Here is a 22,540-nt window from a genome sequence, read left to right on the forward strand (position 1 = left end):
TTGATAGTATGATCATTTTGACAATATTAATTCTGCCTATCTGGGAGCATGGGAGATCTTTCCATCTTTCCATCTTCTGAGGTTTTCTTCAATTTCTTTCTTTAGTGCTCTGTAGTTTTTCATTGTAGAGGCCTTTCACCTCTTTTGTTAGATTGATTCCCAGTTGTTTTTTTTTTTAAGGCTATTGTGAATGAAGTAGTTTTCCTAATTTCTCTAATTCATCACTAATATATAGGAATGCATTTGATTTATGGGTGTTGATTTTATATCCTGCTACTTTTCTGAATTCATTTATTAGGTCTAGAAGTTTTCTGTTGGGATTTTTTGGATCGTCTAGATATAGAATCATGTCATCAGCAAATAGTGATAGTTTAAGTTCTTCTTTACCTATTTGTATCCCTTTAATTTCTTTCTTTTGTCTAATGCTCTGGCTAGAGTTTCAAGGATGATGTTGAATAGAAGTGGTGAAAGAGAGCATCCCTGTCTTCTTCCAGTTTTTAGCAGGTATGCTTTCAATTTTTTTTCCATTTAGAATGATGCTGGCCTTGGGTTTAGCATATATAGCTTTTATAATGTTAAGGTAGGTTCCTACTACCTCTCATTTTTCTAGTGTTTTGAACATGGAGGCGTGCTGTATTTTGTCAAATGCTTCTTCTGCATCTATTGAGATGATCATATGATTCTTGTTTTTAAGTCTATTAATATGATGAATTACATTTCTTGATTTCTGTATGTTGAACCAACCCTGCATCCCTGGGATGAATCCCACTTGATCATGGTGTACTATCTTTTAAATATGTTTTTGTATGTGATTTGCTCGAATTTTATTGAGAATTTTTGCATTATGTTCATCAGGATATAGGTCTGAAGTTTTCTTTCCTTGATGTGTCTTTATCTGGTTTTGGTATCAGGGTGATATTAGCCTCATAGAATGAGTTTGAAAGGGTTCTCTTCTTTTCTATTTCAAGGAATATTTTGAGGAATCTTGGTGTTAATTCTTATTGTAGAACTCAGCTGAGAATCCATCTGGTCCTGGGCTTTTCTTGGTTGGTAGGCTTTTGATAGCATTTTCTATTTCATTACTTGAAATTGATCCCTTTATATTAGGTATCACCTCCTCATTCAGTTTGGGTAGGTCATATGTCTCTAGAAATTTGTTGACGTTTTTAATATTGTTTATTTTATTAGAGTATAAATTTTCAAAATAGTTTCTAATTATGTTTTGTATTTCAGATGTGTCTGTTGTGATATTTCCTTTTTCATCTTGTATTTTAGTAATTTGAGTTTTCTCTTTGTTAGCATGATGAAGGGTTTATCTATTTTATTTATTTTTTCAAAAAACCAACTTTTGTCAATTATTTCAATTGTTTGTTTTGTTTTAATTTCATTAATTTCAGCTCTGATTTTAATTATTTCCTGTCTTCTACTGCTTTTGGCATTGAATATTTGGTCCTGAAATAATATATTTCAAACTCTGAAAGAAAATGGATGTCAACCAAGAATTTTATATCCAGAAAAATTAAGTTTCAGATTTGAAGTTAAAATTAAAATGTTCCATGATGAGCAAAAATTAAAAGAATTCACAACTAGAAAACCTACACTACAGAGCAGTTTCAACAAAATATTTCATGAGGATAGAGTGGAAAAAAAAAGTAAAAACCAGCAAAGGGAGGATCTACACTAAAGTGACATTCAACCAAATGAGAAGCTAAGACAAATCAAAAACTAGAAATAAATCAAAATGACAGGGAATACAAATCATATCTCAATAATAACCTTGAATGTTAATGGCATAAGCTCATCAATCAAAAGACACAGACTGACAGATTGGATTAAAGAGCAAGATCCAACAGTATGCTGTCTTCAAGAGACTCACCTCATGGGCACAGGCAGCCACAAGCTGAAGGTGAAAGGATGGGAAAAAAAACTTAACACTCATATGAATTGTATAAACAAATAGGGGTCTCCATTCTCATTTCAGATAAAGTAGACTTCAAACCAAAGTTAATCAGAAGAAACAAAGAAGGACATTTTATACTTCTTAAGGGAAGCATACATAAGCAGGGCATAACAATTATAGATATTTATGATCCAAACAATGAAGCATTTATGTACATCAAACAAACCTTCCTCAATTTCAAGAGTCAAATAGACCACAATACAGTAATACTAGGTGATTTTAACACACCTCCCTCACTACTGGACAGATCTTCCAAACAAAAACTAAATAAGGAAACTACAGAACTAAATGATACAATCAATAATTTAGACTTAACAGACATACATAGAATATTTCATCCATCAATGAGCAAATATACTTTATTCTCAGCAGCACATGGCTCATTCTCTAAAATAGACCATGTCTTATGCCAAAAAGCAACTCTTAGTAAATACAAACAAACAAACAAACAAAAAACACAGAGGTAATACCCTGCATTCTATCAGACCACAATGGAATGAAATTAGAAATCAATGAAAAAATAAAAAAAATAGAAGCTACTGTAACAAATGGAGACCAAATAACACACAATTGAATGATGAATGGACAGTAGAAGAAATCAAGAATGAAATAAAAAATTCTTAGAGGTCAATGAGACCACTGATACATATCAAAATCTCTGGGACACTATGAAGGCAGTGCTAAGAGGAAAGTTTATTGCATTGAGTGCATTCATGAAAAGAATAAAATGTCAACAAATAAATGACCTAACACTACATCTCAAAGCCCCAGAAAAAGATGAACACACTTTTATTAGTAACTTGAGCACTACTGTCATGTCTTATGGCCAAGTTTATTCTCCTTTGTTCTATCAATTGCAGGACTTTTCAAAATATTTAAACCTGAAAAATTTACTAGTCAAGATACCACCAGTGGATATTAGACAGGCTGTGCTGTTCCCATGAAAGAACACTTTTAGTCTCAAATATTTTTTCCAATTTACCTTAAAGTTCTGGAGATTTCTGCTAAGTTGGCAATTCAGCTGTGTTGTTCTTTTATTCCATTTCAGTACCCTGCGTGTGCACACTACCTCATACCACATTCTCCCCTTTCCCTGTTTACTTATGATGTGGGAAGAGCTTCATGAGTTTCTCTTACCTCTTCTCTGTTCCCTCTGAAGTTCTCACTTTATTTATCTTCTTCATCTTCTCTTTGGCTATATCCCTGCTTATTTTTAGAGATAATTAGAATGGAAAGCTAATAGCCATTTTGCCCCTTCCTGCCTATATATCTATTTTTCATCTTAAATTAAGAACACCGGATTTCCTGGCTCTGCTTGAACTCAGAGTTGTTCATGGTGGACATTTTTGTGGAAATTGTTACTTGTCCTTTTGGAAGTGGTTACAGGAGCTATCCTTTATCCTCTTTCTAGGATGTACATTTATTCTAGAAGAGAAAAAGCAGAGAAGGGGGTGGGGGGGAGAGATATAAAAAAGACAGAAGGAAAGAGTGAATGTTGGGAGATGTCTCTTTCTCCTTACATGCTTCTACGGGAGGCAGTGTTTGAAGCTTCTTGAAGGCCTGCAGATTCCAAGTGTATCAGTTATCTACTGCCAAGTAACCAACCTGCACAAACTTAGTGCTCCAAGTCCAGAGGCACATTTATCATCTTGCAATGTCTCTAGTCCCACCCATCCAGAACAATCTCTCTTTTGGTTAACTCCATGTTAATTAATTAGCAACTTAACCACAGGAATGATACCCCACCACATTTATAGGTTCTACTCACAGTGAAGGGGTTGTGGAAACATATAAAGCATGTGTGTACAGGGGCGCAGGGGGATTTGGGTTTCATTAGAATTCTGCCCACTACATCAGCCTTACCAGTTTTTAACATTTAAAATGTTTCTTACTAGTAAAAAATGCTTTCTATATTTTCCTGGTTTCCATTAGGGTATTTTGGCTACTTTTTATCTGCGTGCTTGTTTTTTTCCCTCTTAGGTTACAAGAAAAGGAAGACTTGGAGGTTTAGCTTTATGCTATAATCCTAACTTGAAATCAGCAACTACATTTATTTATCATTTGTTTCATTCTCCTGTGCTAAATGGTATTCTGTGTGTAACAAGGGTGATATTTGTGCAGTACTCCCAGTAAATTGTCAGGAATCCCTTTCATTTCCTTCCTTGGTAGCTCTTTCAAAATTCAGACACAAGTCCTGCATACAGCTGTGCTAAGAAAAGGGAAATGGACTAATCCTAGAATAAAGAATAGCAAAGAAGATATGCTTTTGGAAGGTTTCCACTAAAGAGGAAAAGCAAAGGAAGCTTGTCATGGAAGAGAAGAATGGGATCATTTAGGAGGATCAATGCTGAAGTAAAGAAAAAGCCTGAGGTCCACAGTGACCCAGGTACCCCCACCACAGGCTCTAGATACTTTAGGAAGAAAGCCAAGAACCAGATGGGCACTGGTGACTGGAGGGTGTCAGCTGAGGTGACTGCTGAGCCCCGGGCAGTCTACCAAGCGAAAAAGATCTGAATTAGTGGCAAGGCAGCAGTGTGGGGAAGTGAAGTCCTAGGAGATGCAGAATCTGGGAGGCTTTGGAAGTAGAGACAGTGAGAGCCGTGCTCAGTGCCCAGAGAACAGGCACAGCGAGCTACATTTCACCTGTGGGTCGGTGAAGCCATGAAGAAAGATATCATGGAGGAAAGAGATTGCTTTAGATTTAAGGAGCAACTCCAGGGGCTGATTTGGAAGAAAGGTGGGGGCCGGGGGGGGGGTAGAAGCTCTTTTCAAAAAGGTGTGTAAATCTCATCTTACCCCAAATGCTTATAATAGGAGAAACCACATTACTTTCGATTGGAAGTAGCTTCTGCCATCAGGGGAAATAGGTACAGCAGACGTATGTGCATTTCTTATAAAAACAGGGGAGCTAAATTCATATATCCATTCCTGGTTGTGTTGCGCTTCATTTTGATTCTATTCTTCATGGATTATGTCATTTCATCATTCCAGATATCCTGCTATTATTCTCATTTTAGAGAAGAATAGTCCTGAGATGCAGGAATTTAGGTAATTTGGGCAATATCACAAAGTTGGCATTACAGATGTGAAATTCTGTTTGACCTCAAGCTAACTATTTTGATCATCTAGCTTTACGCTATAGCATCCATATTATTTTAGTGACAAGAGAAGTAACAGGAACGTGGGCTTCAGATGGAGTGAATTATAAATTTGTCATTGGGATTCAGATAGCCAGGTTAATTTTTTTTTTAATTTAAAGGAGAATATTGAATTACCAAGCAGTTTTCTTTATATCTGTTTCCACGTCAGAACTTATGTTATCGGTCCTTTCTACAGATATTAAAATCAGGCTACTATAAAGATGATGTCTTCATAATTACACGGTTCCCCCAAATCGTATTTCATATCTCACTATATTTCTACATTGCTTGTATAATACCCTTGGTGCAGAATAACCATTATGCAAGACCACAGCAACAGACAGGCAGAGTAGGGGTTGAATCCAGTCTACTTCCAACAGCCCAGCACAGACATCCACCTTATAAACAAGTGGAGACCTAGACAGGATCTTTGTATTGTAAAAACCTAGTTATCCAAATTCTGCTAGACTCCAGGTTCTTAAGGACTGAAACTATCTTGGCCTTTTCTGAACCATTTCCATCCTATCCTTAACTGCCTCTTATCTGGTATTTTTCATGCTCCTTTTTACATCATTTCTTTTTGCTTTCTTTCTCAGTTGTTGTACCCATAAGCAAAATTACTTATTAGGCTGAACCATGGTAGGTGTAGGCTAACTTCTACCTTTTTAGTTTGGGGAGTGAGTAGAAAAAGACTCTGATTGAACTGCATCCAAATACAAAATGTAAATCCAAAAGCTCTGGGAAAATATATCTTTTCATGTTTTAAAACTTATCTCCAAATAGAATCTATTCAGGAAGGCATCAAAGTTTAATCTGGCCTAGATATTTGGCCATAATGTGCTCTTAACTTTAGTCTTAGCAGTTACCTTTCAAAGATTTAGGCTGAAGATTCAGGTACAATTTTCCATCATGTCTGATTTCCTTAAACATGTTTGGGCAGAGTCATGTGATCACGTATTTTACCATCAGACCTAAAGAGCATTATCAGGTCAGTGAAATAAGAAGGTATTTCATTCATTGTTTTTATATGAATGTTTACTTTCAAACAGAAGTACTCATTCTAAATGTCCCTTAAAGTGAAAAATCTCTTTATATGTTTTTAATATAAATGTACACTTATTATTCTGAGCAAAATAATTAATAGGAATCTTGAAAATTGTGGATGTTGTATACCAACAATCATTAAGAACTTTTCAGTAAATGAATGAGTAAGTGATGGATGAAATACTAATATTGTGAGAGACTACGTTAGCTACCAGATAACTTAGGAAGAATATTATAGCCTTCTGAGTTCAAAATATGTTCCAAAAGTTAAATAGTAGTAATACACGGCAGATAAATAGAGTTCAAGTTATAACATATTTTTAATCATTGTAGGAATACTTGTGATATTTACCAGCCCCAAAACCACACTTGATAATATTTAGGAACCATATTTCATTTTTATCTATTTAATTACACTTGGACCATGATTCTGCCAGGTGGAAAGTCCTGTTGAGGAATTATTTCCACTTTGTGAGAATGAATCAAAAGAACGTCAGCTTTCCCAACTTATTATAGACGGAAAATCAGAACAATGCCATGCAATTTCCATGGACAACGGAACAAGCTTGAAAGCTCTGAATGATTCAGGCATCACAGGCATTCAGTTTTTTCACACTCTGAGTTTTGTGTTTAAAAAGCAATTATAGCAATATATAATGCCACAGATTTCATGTGAGCAGAAAGATAGGGGCTGTTTTTCTCATTCTCTTTAAGCCATAGACAATTTCCATGAAATGTTGAAACTTCTTGTTTATACTTTTATAAAACGTCCAAAATACATGGAATAGCAACCACTGCATGTTTTAAATCAAACCACTTGAAAAAGAAAAAGAAGCCCTCCTATTGAATTTTACAAACAAGAAAACCAAATTAACAACAGATGACTGTATAAAGAGAAGGTGGTTTGTTTATTGGCATCTACTAAGGCTTTAATAAAAGCAGTTAATGTTTCTTGAGAGTTCAAGTATTTTTTATGTGTATCCTATAAGAATAAAGAATAGCCAGGGATATAGAGGGAGAGGGGAATTACTGAGGATTGAGAATTAACCAACTATGTTATATGCATTCATAATTATGTCAAAATGAACCCCACTAGTATGTATGATTATAATGTACTAATAAAAAATATACAGAAGAATACAGAATAGGAATTCCATTATTCTGTTTCACAAAAGGTGTATGGATTGAGGCCAACTTCATCAAGAAGCAATGTATTTAGTCCCAACCACACCCAGCTCCATGCCTTTATCTCCATCAAATCATAGCAGCTTCCCAGTCAGGGTTCATTCCTCCACTCACAAAGCCATCTCTGATGATCGTGTATGCATTGACCTGTCCAATTAGTCACTCAGCTTAGGAACAAATTTCTTTCTGGCTGAGTGACAGGATCCATTAATTATGTTCACTCATTACGAAGGGGCACTGGGAAATTTAGAGCAGAAAACAATGTTATTTGCATAAACAAGTTATTACCATGAAAATGTTTCCATAAGTGACCTGAAATGTCTTGTGCCTATTTCTTTACTAACAATTGCTTCAGACAAGTTTCAGAAGACAACAGAGACCCCCAAGGAAAGTCAGAGAGAACTTAGATTCTCATTTTTATTCAAATGAAAAGGAACTCTTCATCTAGAAAAGGAAAGCCTAGTTGTAGCAAATTTCGATTGGGTATAGTTAAAGAAAACCAAGGGAAGGGAGTCCACAGAGATGCATGATGAGATTAAATGTTAGATTTTTAATTATTAGACATTCGGAACTCCTAGTGCCACTTCGTGGCTGCGTGGTGTTTAAACTTTCTAAGTTTCAGTTTTCTCTTCTATAAAATGGAAACACTAATAGAATCTCCCGTGTAAGTTTATTTCAAAGATTAAATAAACTAATCTTTATAACATGGTCATCAGTTAGCTATGATAAACATGATAATACTCATGACTTGAAAAATCTCCATGTTATTTTTTGTAAGTCTATGGGTTAACTTGACATTGCTGCTGATGTGGGCCAGGCTTGGCCGATATAACTTGGTTTCAACATGTGGCAGGCCTACTGGGAGATGGATATCTGGTCCAGGAAGGCCTCATATACTTATCTGGAGATTTTCCAGATGTTGGCTGGTTATTACAAGCTGACTCAGATAACTGAGACACATAGCTCTCATTCTCCAAGTACTTAGTTCAGACTTGTTTTGTAACCAGAAGTCCACAAGGGTGAACACATTCAATCATTCTTGAGGCAAAAGTTTGGAAGTTGCATTATGATTGCGTATACTATTAGCCAATGCAAATCGCATGACCAACCCCAACATCAATGGAGCAGGAAGTACATTCTACTTTTATGAGAGGAATTGCAAAACTATGTAGCAAAGGTCATGGGAACCATCCATACCTGAATGTGTGCTCTTTCTGTAGCTGTTTATGCATAGCACAATGTTTGCACAATACGCATTCAATAAGAGATCACTCTGATTCTATGGTGGACTAAGTTGGGGGCTGTTGGGAGACAGGGAGGTAATATGGGGGATGAGATGTTAGCTTAGGAGTAAGGGTTCGGTTAAAGAAACATACCTGTTCTGGGTATTTCAATGGGGAAGCCTGAGCTCTGAGTATTTGTGGATACCAGCTTCCTCTGTATCACTAACAGATCAAGGTCATGTAATTAGACATTTGCAATGTTTTTTTTTTTTCTATTACAGGGCATGGCTCAGATATTAAGAAACTTTAAATTCTTTCTCTGTAGTTTAGCAGAAAATGAATAATCCTATATCCCCAGAGGAACCTTCTTTGTCACAATGGTAAAGTGATTCATCCACCCAAGGTCAACGGCAAATTGAAAACCCGAGCCAGAACTTTAAGGGAGTTACTATCTCAAGGCTAAGTGTTTTGACAAGGTGGGATGAGCCAGGTTAATAGAAAAAGCCACTTATAACGGTGATATTTTTTATTCACACACTTTGCTGGAAACCTCAGCATGAAGATTGATAGCAAGTTGGAAAAATTGCAGGGGAAAATAGAAAGGCATTACTGAATGTAAGGAATATTATTTGGCTTTAAAATACCCCATGAACTACCAATGGGAGCTACTGAAGGGGCCAGAGGGCTTTGGAATGGAAGCGAGAAAATGAAAGAGAGTTATTTTAAGGAGAAAGAAAACAAGGACCAAAATTTGAGCTAGGAAAATTCATTACAAACATGTCACTCATTATAAATGAAGAGAAACATTGCAATCCTCTACCAGCCAAACCCAAAGTAAGCTTATCTTTAAATTCTCCTCACAAATGTAGAAGACATGTATTTTGCTGTTTGTTTTTTTTTTTAGGTGCCAAACAGATCCCTCACCCCCTCCTCATTATATTCTTTGAAGATTTATTTTATGAACATTTATTTTCTTATATTTAAGGAGGCATTTAAGATTCCAGGTTATTTATGTTATTGTACAAGTTTCCTCCTACAACCTTTCTGCCTCCATCTGAAAGGGGCCTCAGGAGAAAGGATGGTCCCAAGATATCCACCCCTCCCAATTCTCCACTGATTATAGCCTCAGCACCTTTAACTGGACTTGAAAATACCAAATACAGTGTAAATTCACCTTTTACCAGTTTCCTATAGGCAGCATGTGATCCCTAGTACTCTTAGGCCATCTGCCATGCTCTGGAGCAAATGCTAAAAGCACTATGGACAGAGAAGCAACTTAACTCCTAACACTTAGCATCTTCTATTGATTTCCATGTCTTATTTTCCCATAGGACTTATCACCAACCGGCCTCCATATTTTATTACGTCATATTTTTAACATGTATACTTTGTCTCTGTGCTAGAAAGAAAGTTTGATGAGGTCTGGCTTTTCTCTCTTGTTTTGTGCTACATTCCTAGCATTGAGGACCTGAATGGCTCATAGAAGACACTTAATAAATATCTCAATAGTGAATGTCATTGAGGCTTTGTGTACTTTTAGAGTTTGGGTGAAAAATCCTATGAGGATTAATTATGATTAATATGGATATAACATACAACTATGAAAACGGGCAGAATGAGTCAGACAAATGTTGTTTCTGCGCTTGGTGATGAATGTGAGTGAAAATGATTTGTGGCACTTCTGGATAGTACAAGGTATAGGGAAGAGGAGATTCTGCAACGCTCTTCACCCAAAGCCTGGTGGTCATAGGCATGGGTCAAGTTGGACCTTCTGGCACCTTGGATTCTTGAGTGACAACAGTAGGCAGAGACTCCCACTGATCCATGGTGAACGTGTGTGACTCGAACAAGAAATACGCTTATGTTGTATGAGTCATTGAAATGTGGGGCTTGTTTGTTACTGAAGTATAGCCTAGCCTACCCTGACTCATACGCTATATTACTTAGGAAATTACTGTGAAATGTAATGAGATTAATCTGTAGAAAATGAGACTTACCACACAAATTTGTAACATTAAAAAAATGGACAGAAAGGACATAGCATGACTCTTAGATTCATAGCATGTCTTCAATAAAATGCAAAAAGACAACAATTATATACATCAGAGATCAAACATTTGTAACCTATCCCCAAGCCTTCTGAGCCCATTCCTTCATTCAATAGCTGAGTACAATAGTCCCAGTTTTTATATTACAGTAAATACAGAATACAATGCCTTCCCCAATATTCCTTCAGGAAAATGTGAACAGGAGAGACTGGAGGATAATTACATTCTCTTGGTTGCTATTTGTCTTTGCTCCCTCTGAAATACCACTTTTGCCCTTGCCTTGGTCCCCTCTGCTCACCTCCCATTTGCTTTTACTGGCTGCTCCATCTCAGTGATGTCATCTCACTGTAGCACATGAATCCCTCCGCTGCGGCTGGCACATCTGTTAAAATCAGTGGTTACAATAACTTATTCCTCAGAGAGGTAAGATGCATCTTGTGTCCACCGCAAATCCTGCCATAGCCCTAAATATGTGGCAAGCATTCGGTAATTACTTCTTACTTGCTTGTGTGTTGTATTTATTTTTCATTTCAGTCAGGGAATCAGTTTTTTTGTTTGTTTGTTTTTCTGTGAAGGGGCAGGTAGCGAATACTTTTTAGTTTGTGACCCATACACACTCTGTCACAACCATTCAACTACTGTTGCAGTGAGTCAACAACCGTAGGCATTCTACAAACAAATGAATGTGGTTGTGTACCAATAAAACTTTATTAAAAATAAAGGTAACCCACTGAGATTTCATCCTAAGTTTGCTGATCCCTGGTTTAAGACATTTTCAGAGATCTTTCCTTCAACTTTCCTGTTTTTTTTTTTTTTAAATTCAACAACTTAAGGACCAACTACTCTTGTTTTAGGCTTTATGCAACATTCTGTCTCAACCAATAGCCCTTCCCTATGTGCTCTCTTGGTCCAAGAGGAAAAGAGAGATGGAAGTACAATAATGACACAACTCAGTTTGGGAGAAATACACTTGGTGATGAATATCAGTGAAAATGATCTGTGGCACTTCTGAATAGCACAAGGTATGGGCAGTAGAAGATTCTGCAATGCTCTTCATCCAAAGCATGGTGGTCATAGGCATGGGTCAAGATGGACATTCTGTAATAAACTCCTCTTTCTCAAAATGTGAAAACATGGGTATTGTCCTGGAGGTTTATAACACCCTTCACGTCTCCTGGGAAAACTGACACTCACTAGGATGCTGTGGTTACAACTACAATCCCTCCAGCAGGGATTCAAGGAAGCCATCATTTCAACTTAGCATGAAACTGAGATGTTATTTTTTTTTTATTAACTTCTGGTTATTTCTCAGTTTAGAAAGACAGAAAATACAAGGAATCAAGAAGTGTTTCCAAATAGAACTCCTTTCAATGCCCAGACGTTATATTGAAGTGACAAAAACCTAAGGATGGAATTATTTATCAGAAATTACAGATATGCCCTATGCAATATAAGCAAGCCAATGTCAGCCCCCAGCAATCCATGTAAGTATCAAAAGATTACCTTATTTGAGATTTTAATCGAAGCAATTTATAAACATGAGCTACTTTCTAAAGTACTTTCACCTATCCGGTCCCCCTATTTATGAAAAAAAAAATAGAAGACACTTCACAGAGGCAAAGAAACTACATACTCTTCTTCATTCATGGGATGCTCTAATAAACCCAGGAAAAGGTGGATTGAGTGGAGAAGCTGAGAGAGGGCTGGAATCTTGCCAGCTACTGCTGCTGCTTCTTGATGGCTATACCAGATGTCGGAAGCAGCCTCAGCAGATGGATCAGTGTTCTTCTTTTGAATTTGAAATTTATAAGCAAGAACACAAGACAGCTCTTTGCCTTCTTTAAAGAGAAGAATATTAAGAAGGAGGACATTGAGAGAATAAAGATGCAATGTACATTGACCTCACTTGAATTAAACTTCTCACCCAATTCCCCATTAGAAAGCCCCCTTTTTTTTCTTTTTTGCTCAGAAGTAGTAATGGTCCTACAGTCTCAGACCTGTGTCCTCTTTACCTCACTGCAGAGAAGTTGTTGGCTGATCAAAATGGAGAAGAGTTCAAAGGAGACAGCTTTCCCCAAATGATGGAAAACATCCAAAGCTCCCCGGGGGACTATTTCCTCTGGCTGTTCTACAGAGGCCATATCAGCCTTTTTAGAAATGCTTTCAAGAGGCAGAATTTAACCTTGATTTGCATTGAGAAGGCATGCAAGTAAAAACTTCACCAAGTAGATATGCAGTCAGCAGGCTGGCATGCTTTTCATAAGCTCCAAACAGAAAGCAAGACATGACAGCATCCACTGCCAGGATTAGGAACCAGGACATGGCAGATGATTTTGAATGGGTATCTTAAGAGGACTAGACATGCTATGTTCTGTATTATTATAACTGATCTTAGAAAGAGGGAAAAAAAACTTTTTATTTTTGATCCCACTGCATGGATTGCCAAAAAACCTGTAATAGCTGCCCAAGGTTGTGCATGCCTATAACTGCAGTGACTCAGAATGCTAAGGCAGGAGGATAACAAATTTGAGGCCAGCCTCAGCAACTTAGTGAGATCCTCTCTCAAAATCAAAAAATAGAATGGGAGAGGCACAGTGGCACACACCTATAACCCCAGTGGCTTGGGAAGCTGAAGTAGGAGGATCATCAGTTCAAGGCTAGCCTCAGCAACTTAGTGAGATTATTTCTTTTTTTTTTTAAAGAGAGAGAGAGAATTTTAACATTTATTTTTTAGTTATCAGCAGACACAACATCTTTGTTTCTATGTGGTGCTGAGGATCGAACCCGGGCCGCACGCATGCCAGGCGATCGCGCTACCGCTTGAGCCACATCCCCAGCCCCTAGTGAGATTATTTCTAAAAAAAAAAAAAATTTAAAAGGGCTGGGATGTGGCTCAGTGGTAATGCACCCCTGAGTTCAATCCTTAGTATAGCAATAAATAAATAAATTGTGTGAAATGCACTTCTCCTGGAAGTGGTACTTTAGCATACACTTGTCTATAGCAGGGATTTTGCTTCTGAGTAAAGAGTCTATAACCTTATTGAATTCATCTCCAAGAAGAGGTAACTAGCAAAACAGAAAGGTTACTTTATAACTCAGACCATAGACCCCAACATGAAGTCATTGAAGAAGACCGGAACCCTCTTGGACTTGGGTCTGTCTTTACCCAAGCCAATACAGTGATGTGACTACTCTCATCTGGAGCACAGCCTAGGTCCTCAAACACCATATGAAAAACCTTTCTGTGTATCCCATGTACTGCCTCCAGACCCCATTTGCCATCTCTTCCTTGTCCTGTGCTGTTGAGCCTGAGTTTTGGAATAATTCTTATTCTCTATTCATGTACCACTTAACCTTTCAGAATCCCCCCTTGCTTTTGTGGTCCATCTGGAGGGTTATAATTTACCTTCTCTTTTATCCACATCCTACAGATGAGAGTTGGCTCTTTTTACTTGCTTGATTAGATTATGATCTTGGGGGGAAATATAGTCCAGCTAAGTACAGCAATTCCTACTTGCTCCAGAAAAGAAGTCGGGGGTTCATTTTCTACACTTGTTCAAATCTAAATCTGGTTTTGCATGATGAGCTAAGGGCAGGGTACTGTGGTCCTAGAGAGGAGGTTGCTTCCTATCCAGGTTCAATGAAGGCATAGCTGAGAGCTGTTAAGTCAGAGACTTGATAAGATGAAGAGCAAAGCCATGGGGAGATCAAACAGTAACATCCAGAGTCGGCCCTTACCACACTTTTAGTGGCAGAAGAAACAGAGCCCTGGTGTACAGGATTCCTTTCGATTAAGAGTTAGAAAATTCAGTTTGCACTCATAGAAAAGCAATACCAGGCCAAACTCAGATTGCTTAGAATTAGAGCCTGTTTCTATTCTCAAACGCAAAATTAACTGATTTGTCATTTATTTGCTTTTATTCCAGCCATGTGATGGCCAATTATCACTCATTTTGCATGATTGGATGGTAATTGGCACATAAAGTTAGGAAGGCCACAAAAAGGAGTTAATTGTATTCTAATGGTCTGAGCCAACTTGACACCCATTAATAGTTCCCTCTTCACTTGTGGGTCAGATTCTCCCAAAATAGTTTTGAAAATTTTTTCATGATACCTCCCTAAGCCTCAATTTGGGTATATGAAGTATAGAGTGGTAATACTTATCTCGAAGGATGAAATAGATGTGGAACACCAAGCCACAGTGATGGCTACGGGGTGGACTGTGCTCAGGAAAAGCCAGCTTTGGAGAATATTTCCAGGCTCTGCCTCTTACCCTCATGACCTGATATAACAGCTCAGGTTCTAATGCTTCATACCTCTCTGCCTAAACCCTATTGGATGCCCATTCATCTTTCCTCTTTGTTTTGCTTATCCTCCACTCCCCACAACCACATCAGTTGGGCTCATTTTACTGTGATTAGAGTCCTGAGGACACAGTCCTGCCTATATGCAGCTTTTCCTCCAAGATTCCCAGTGCTTGGGTTTGCTGTGGTCTGACATGCTAGTATGGTGGCATTGCTACAGCTGAACATTATAAGACAGAAAATGATCATTGCACAGAACTATGAGTTAGACGATGGTCCCAAAGTCGCAGCTAAATCCAGAAAGTATAGGGCTTATAGTGAAACCTCTTGCAATTGGTAGATGTCTTGCCAATTTTCTTAACTGTATTTGATATTTCTTTGTTTTTAAAATATATTAAGAACTTTATAAAAAGAAAAGAGGTCTTTGACTTTAGCCTACATTTGCAAGTTGCACAAGAGACTCATTCCTCTGCATTGAACACTTAGGCTATCTCATGGGCCATGTGATATAATGGCTTGGTGGTGGCAACAGCATCACATTTTGATAAATAAAAGGAGGGGAAAGGTTTAGACTTGAACATGTGTCAAGAATGCTAGGCATTTGGCAGAACCAATGGAAATCATGGTATTCACCTATATCAGGTTGAGAAGTGTCACCCCAAAATTGATATCCATCTTGAATCTCAGAACATGACCCTTTTTTTGGAAACAAGCTCCTCACAGATGTAATCAGTTAAGATGAGCTCATGCTGGATTAGAGTATGTCTTAAATCAATAACCAGTGTCTTTGTAAAATGAGAAAACAGAGACACAGAGGCACAAAGAATGGCATGTAACAACAGGTGGATACTGGAGCAATGCATTTATGAGCCAAAGAACACCAAGAACTGGTGGCAGTCACCAGATGTTAGGAAGAAGCAAGAAAGGATTCTCCCCCTCCACCTTCAGGGGGAGCATATGCCTTCCCCATGAGCAGTCTAGATTCCAGAATGATAAGACACTAAAAATTTCAATTTGTGGTAAATTGTTATAGAGTTTAGAAACTAATATACCTTTTTTAGGGGCAGGGCAAAGAGTAGGAAGCTAAAAACCCAAGTAAAGGTAATAAAAATATTGACTCTCACCAGCAAATCTCAACACCTAGAAACAGAATGCTGGGTTGAAACTAATTCTGGGTGGAGAAGAGGACATCCTCAATGTCCCACCTATGCAGGAGTGCCTGACTGAATATTCTGGATGTGAGAAATGGAAAAGGGAGCTGCTCTGTAGAGAATCAAATCCTCCATGACTTATAGGTTGGTTTCAGGTATGTAAAACTCTTGATTGCCGCCCAGCAATGGACTAAAATATTTCATATAGTATGTGAAGCTGATTGATCATGCAGAAATACAAACGATGGTTGTATAGCTCTCATTATTAGGAAACAAATTGATTTACTGTTCTCAAAAACACTTCTCCTTGTTATTACATTTCTGGGTGAGAAGTGATGCTTTGAAATGAAAATAGAGCTTCCCTCTACCAGTGAAGTATGTACCATGACTGGATTAGTAAAGGGCATACGTTCACCAGAGTGAGCCCAGAACCAAGGGCAGTCACGTTGCAGAACAGCCAGCACACCAGCTCTCAGTCTTATGATTTATTCAGCATTTGAAACACCCAGATCTCTGTTTAAATATTTATAACACTTCCTGGTTGCTTTGAGGCTTTTAATAGGCCTGAATAAATCTGTAAGTATTGAAAATTTGTCAGCAAATGGGCAATAGCGTGAATAACAAAAACTCAAGCTATACAGCTATATCCATTTACTTTAGTTTGACCAAAAAAATTATGTATTGCAGTAATCTCTTGCTAGTTTAAATGAGTTTGACTCTCTTTTAATTAATCAGGAGAGTTCTTTTAAATTATGTGATAAAATGCATAGCTAAGATAATTCTTCTGTCCACTCAGCAAAATGCTGGAGAGAGTTAATATTTCAAGTTTTCTTCTTGACTCTTCAGGTGCATTTTGCAGTTTTAGTTGCTTAGGAATGGCAGTTTAAGGTAAGATTGCATATGTGAGATTTGAACTCTTCAACTCCTACACCAATGAATGCAAAATTAACCCTGCAAACACACAATACAGAGATACTATAGACTGTCTCAGAACTCATGTGTTCAGGATCACCATCACAGTTTTAGAATTGTTGTCACAGCTATATATTTTTTGTGGTATTTTTATTTAAATAAAATTTTCCTTTCTAAAACCATTAGACTAAAAATAAAACTATATAAATTAGCATGGTAAATGGAGAGCCAGTATTCTTGGCCACTAATCTATGGCAACTATAAAATAAGTGCATACGGCTGGGGTTGTGGCTAGTGATAGAGCGCTCACCTCGAACGTACTAGACCCTGGGATCAATCCTCAGCATCACATACAAAAAATAAAACAAGTGAAATAAAGGTGTTGTGTCCAACCACTAAAGAATAAATATTAAAAAAAAATTAAAAATAAGTGCATAATTATTAAAGTGTTAAGCTGTCAAATATCTGAAATTATTTGATATATCTCCTATGGTATGGGTGGCATGATTTTAGAAATGGTGACCAATTGTTAGGATTGCCAGAGTAAAAGTAAAAATGTTTCTTACTAGTTACCTGAATGACAGGGAAGTGGGTTCCCACCTCTGAACCACAGCTGAATCTAGAAAATAAAGAAAATGGATTAGAATCCATTTCCTAATTTCTCCCTCTCCATCTCCAAGTCATGTCCATGGCAGACATGACTAATTCATCTCCGCATTCCTTCACAGCTAAGAATGAAGAGTACATTGCATGACTCACCCACTGCTTCTTCTCACCTTTGTCCTTCATTAACCCTTTCACACAGATAAGATTTTGCTCATCTTGGGAGAAAAAAAAAATCCTTCTCCTCAACCTCATCTGGTCTTGCCACTGTTGTTCTATTTCTCTTTTTCTTTTATCAAGTGAACTTGAAAAAAATGACTCTTTGTCTTCTCTTGCTATTTCCATTTGCTTCCGTCTCTCGCTTTTCAAATAACATCCATTGGGTTTCATTACTCACCCCTGCACCTCAGCAGAACTGGCTCTGGCTGTCAAAGATTTCCTTGTCTTAAAAATCAATGAACATCTCTCAGTCCTTATCTTATTTGACCTTTTGGCAGCATTTGAAATATGAACCCATCTTCCCTCTTAAATTCTCTTTTCACTTTACTTCTAAGATCCTGCTGCCTTCTTTACAACTTGGTAGCAACACATGCCAGCTATTTACTTCTTGCCCCAAGATTCGGGCTCACTTTGCATCCTGCTCCATCCTGATCTTGCCCCAGGGGGCAGGTCTGTATGGACAACATTAATGCTCCCTTTATCATCTGGCTTCCCCTTGATTTGGCCACCAAAACCATCTGCTCCCTCACTCCAGGCTGAAGATTGGCAGTGTTCTGTTCCTCTACCAAAGGCCACAGCTCCTGTTCAGCAGCCCCCTCCTGAAACTAGACCTATATCCTCAGCTCTCTCAACATTTTGGTGATCCCACTTCCCTTGCCCCTTTCAGACCCAGAGTGATGTATTTCCACCACCCTTGCCAACCTACCCATATCGGTTTCTCTAAATTCTTCCTTTCCTTAATCCCCTTGTATCATGTATTTCTTCTTAAAACCATGACCATTTCTTATCCCTTTAGACTACTGAATTGGTCATCTTGAAGCTTTCAGATACATACATTCATCATTTTCTTAGAATTGTGAAGGGCCACATGCTTCATAGTAAGGCTTGAAATGTATCATTAAATTTACTTTCTATCCTATATAATCAATAAGATCAAATATGTCTTTCCAGTATATAAAAAGGTGGTCAATAATCGTATAAAATTCAGGTGCAATTCTCATTTTTAGGATGATATGCTGTGGTAGGCTATAAAAAAAGTCTCCCTGTGATTCAGTGTCCAGTTCTTGAAATCTGTAAATGAAACCTTATATGGACAATAGATCTTTTTAGATCTGAGTGAATTAAGGGAAAAGAATTCTGGATTATCCTGGTGAGTCCCAAATGTAACCACAAGTGTCTTTATGAGAAAGTGGAACGTTTTTATTACCAAAAAAAAAAAAAAGAGGAGAAGGCAGAGATTGGAATGATGTGGGCAAATGCCAAGAAATGCCAGAACCCCCCACCACCACTGGAAGGTAGAAAAGACAGGAAATCTCCTTTGAATCTCTAGAAGGTGTACAAACCCTGCCTCTACTTTGTATTCAGTCCAGTGATGCTGATTTTAGACTTCTGGCCACTGGATCTATGAGAGATTAAATTTCTGTTGTTTTAAGCCATCAAGTAATTATTTGTTATAGCAGCTATAGGAAACTAACACACAAGTCACATATGTATCTCTAACATATTCAAAGCCTTAGGCTCAAACTTCTTCATCCATACAGACATATATGAGTATATTCTATATGCAAATATATCTCCACATTGGGCTGGGGATGTGGCTCAAGCGGTAGCGTGCTCACCTGGCATGCGTGCGGCCCAGGTTCAATCCCCAGCACCACATACCAACAAAGATGTTGTGTCCGCTGAGAACTAAAAAATAAATATTAAAAAAAAATTCTCTCTCTCTCTCTCCTCTCTCACTCTCTCTTTAAAATATATATATATATATATATATATATGTATATATATATAAATAATCTCCACACTGTTAAACATCAGTCTCAGTCTGCCTCAGCTATGGGCAAAGTGTGTTTATGCATCAGAGGAAAATATACACTGACTTTTGCATAAAAAGAGATATTTCAATTTTTCAAAAAAATCTGCAAAAACTTATTTCTAATAAATGATATAGTATAGAAAGTCTTAAATAATATAAACTAAATATAAAAATACAATGAAACCCATCACTCAGAGATAATACCCATCCCTGGTATTTCACATTTATTCTTTCAAAATTCTTTCTTAGGTTGTACATATACCCACATATATGCATGCATGTACAACCACCCTCATGCATGTAACCATGCTATATTAACCAAGTTGGATCATGTTGTATGAGAGATTTTATTTCATCATTATTTTTTATGGTACCAGGGTTTGAACCCAGGAGTGTTTAACCACTGAGCCACATCCCTTTTTATTTTTTATTTTGATACAGGGTCTTATTAAATTACTTAGGACCTTGCTAAGTTGCTGAGGCTGGCTTTGAACTTCCAATCTTACTGAGTCTCTGGGATAACAGGTGTGTGCCACTGCACCTGGCTCTATGTAAGATATTTTATACTTGACTTTATTACTTAGTATTTCATGGAATTTCTTTATATCTTTTAAATATGTATTCATCATCATTTTAATCATTTCATATCCTATCGGTATTACTTATGCGATCAATAATCATATATTTCATTATACATAAATGTACCCACTTAGTTTCTAGATTTTATGTTGATAATCATCCCAGGTATACATCTTTCTGAGTTTGTCTGGATTTTTTTTTCTGGGTAAATTACTAGTAGTAAAATTGCTCAGTCAAATGTAAGCACATGTATGATACTGGCACATACCGCCAAGTTGACGTTTCAAAGTTTGCACCTCTTTGTAATCTATAAAACAGTATAGTTTTGATAATAGTCATTTAATAGTTAACCTTCTTTAGTTGCAAGCAACAGAAAACAATACTAATTCAAGGGAAAGGGAATGCATTCAAAGGATATGGAAGTAGCTCATAGAAAGAAAGACTAAATGACAGAGCAGAGGCTGGGGTCTTCACAACTCTTTTCCCTACAGGTATTCCAAAGGGTAATGTGATTTATCATCCTTCTACTTCTTGGTGACTTAAGCACCTGGAAGACATAAATGGATTGTTATATCTTAACACAAGTGTCCACCTTTTAGACCATTATCTCCAGAGAAATGCAGCACTGTATTTTAAATTGCCACTTTTCACCATAGCATAGAGCCAGGAGAGAATAGCCGATCTCTATAGAGTACACACCAAAGAGTAGCCATCAGAGGGATCTTCAACCTTGCAGTGATCCGTTACAGGATCAAATTAATAGCCACAATAGTTAAGCCTGTAGAAAGAGAGTTGCTGAAGTTATTTCTCAGAGTGTGAACCACTTGAGGAGATGCAGAAATGACGTCATGGTTCCTGAAAGCATCAGCCAAGACTGTGTAAGCTGAAAGGCCAAGAAAGGTGACTGATATCTCCCTGAAATACTTGTGAGGGATTTCCCACACCACACTGTATCCTGTGTACTGATGTTTGTTATCAGGCAGATGTTATATACTGGGAAAACCATGTAGATTAGAAAAAGTACCTCTTACAGAATACTGCCATAAAAACCCATATTCTTTTCTGATGAAATTCATGCTAGACTTTGTAGGGGACACAAATTTGACACATTTACTTAACCTCATATCCACCACAAATTCTCTTTCACTCTTTATTTGTGTGTGTGTATGTGTATAAAAAGTCACCTCAAATTTTACTGACATCTTCCCCCACCAAACCCATCCTTCTGCATCAAGCGGTACCTATGCCATCTACCAGGTAACAAGCTCAAGATGTGACCTTTAATTCAGCTCTACATTCCACCAGTATTGGATCTTACTTAACAGTAAAAGCTAACATATTCATAGAATTAACATATACTGACTACTTTTCTGTGATTGTTATATGCTCTTTTTATTTCTAATATATTTCCCACTACACCCCTCGAAAGTACTATTATCATATACACATAAGAGAACTCAGACACAGACAAGTTACACAGCATCCAGCCACAGAGCTGATAAGCAGTGGTGGAGCAAGGGTTCAGTCTGGGGAAGTCTGGCTCCAGAATCTAAGCTCTTCACTGTTACAGTTCATTGATATTTATTGACTCTGTCCTGTTTTCTCCATTTCTCTTTGTTCAAGGTCTTATCAACTCTTCTTTGGTCTGTTTGGTTATTGTGGTAGTCTTTATATGAATCTGTACATGTGATAAAACTTCATAGAACTAGACATATGCAAAAACAGATAAAATCTGAGTAAGGCATATATTCTAGTTCATAGCACTGTGCCAAAGTCAGTTTCCTGGTTTCCATAATGCATTATAAGTTACGTAAGATATTATCATTAAAAGAGGCTGGGGATAAGGACACCGTGGGATTCTTCTGTCCTGATTTTATCACTTCTTGTAAATATAAAATCCTTTTGAAATAAAAAAGTTAACAAATTAACTTCCATTACTACAACAGCCTTCAAGGGGGTCTTTCTGCTTTTCTGTCTCCAACTCTTTTCTCCCATAGTTAGAGGGACCTTCATGATGTCATCCTCTCATCTGCCGAGGGCTGTTTCAGATACTTATTCCCCCAAAGGTTGAAGTTCATGTTCTTTAACATATTTGAAAGCTTTGTCCCCAGGCAAGATCATGTTTAAGTCTATAGAAATATGAAGTAGCTTCAACCTGCAAAATATTCTCATTTTAATATTTCAGCAATCATACATCCCAGAATTTCTTTTAAGGAAAAGAAAACTCACCAAACTTGAGGTTTGCTTTCTTTTTGATACCTAACAGAAGACATTTTATTGGTTGCATATGACCAGAATTCATTTAAAATAGGTAATTGATGGTCTAAACCACTTGGGTATGCACAGAGTGGAATCA

The 22,540-nt window shown here is 37.4% G+C and overlaps 1 long non-coding RNA gene across 5 annotated transcripts in view; it reads right to left on the reverse strand.

Annotated features, from left to right (window-relative positions):
* LOC144375051 (uncharacterized) overlaps positions 1-22,540 on the reverse strand; it is a 428,255-nt gene that overhangs the window by 155,059 nt on the left and 250,656 nt on the right. For 2 of the 5 annotated variants that reach the window (XR_013434386.1, XR_013434383.1), the window contains exons 3-4: positions 17,541-17,586; positions 10,899-10,982 (exon numbers count right to left, since the gene is read on the reverse strand). The exons of 2 other annotated variants lie outside the window; for them this stretch is intronic. This is a non-coding gene — a long non-coding RNA (uncharacterized LOC144375051). The remainder of the gene's footprint in view (positions 1-10,898; positions 10,983-17,540; positions 17,587-22,540) is intronic. One more of the 5 variants, XR_013434384.1, reaches the window with a different exon arrangement.

The sequence above is a fragment of the Ictidomys tridecemlineatus genome, chromosome 2 (assembly GCF_052094955.1).
Source record: "Ictidomys tridecemlineatus isolate mIctTri1 chromosome 2, mIctTri1.hap1, whole genome shotgun sequence".
Classification (NCBI taxonomy): Eukaryota; Metazoa; Chordata; class Mammalia; order Rodentia; family Sciuridae; genus Ictidomys; species Ictidomys tridecemlineatus.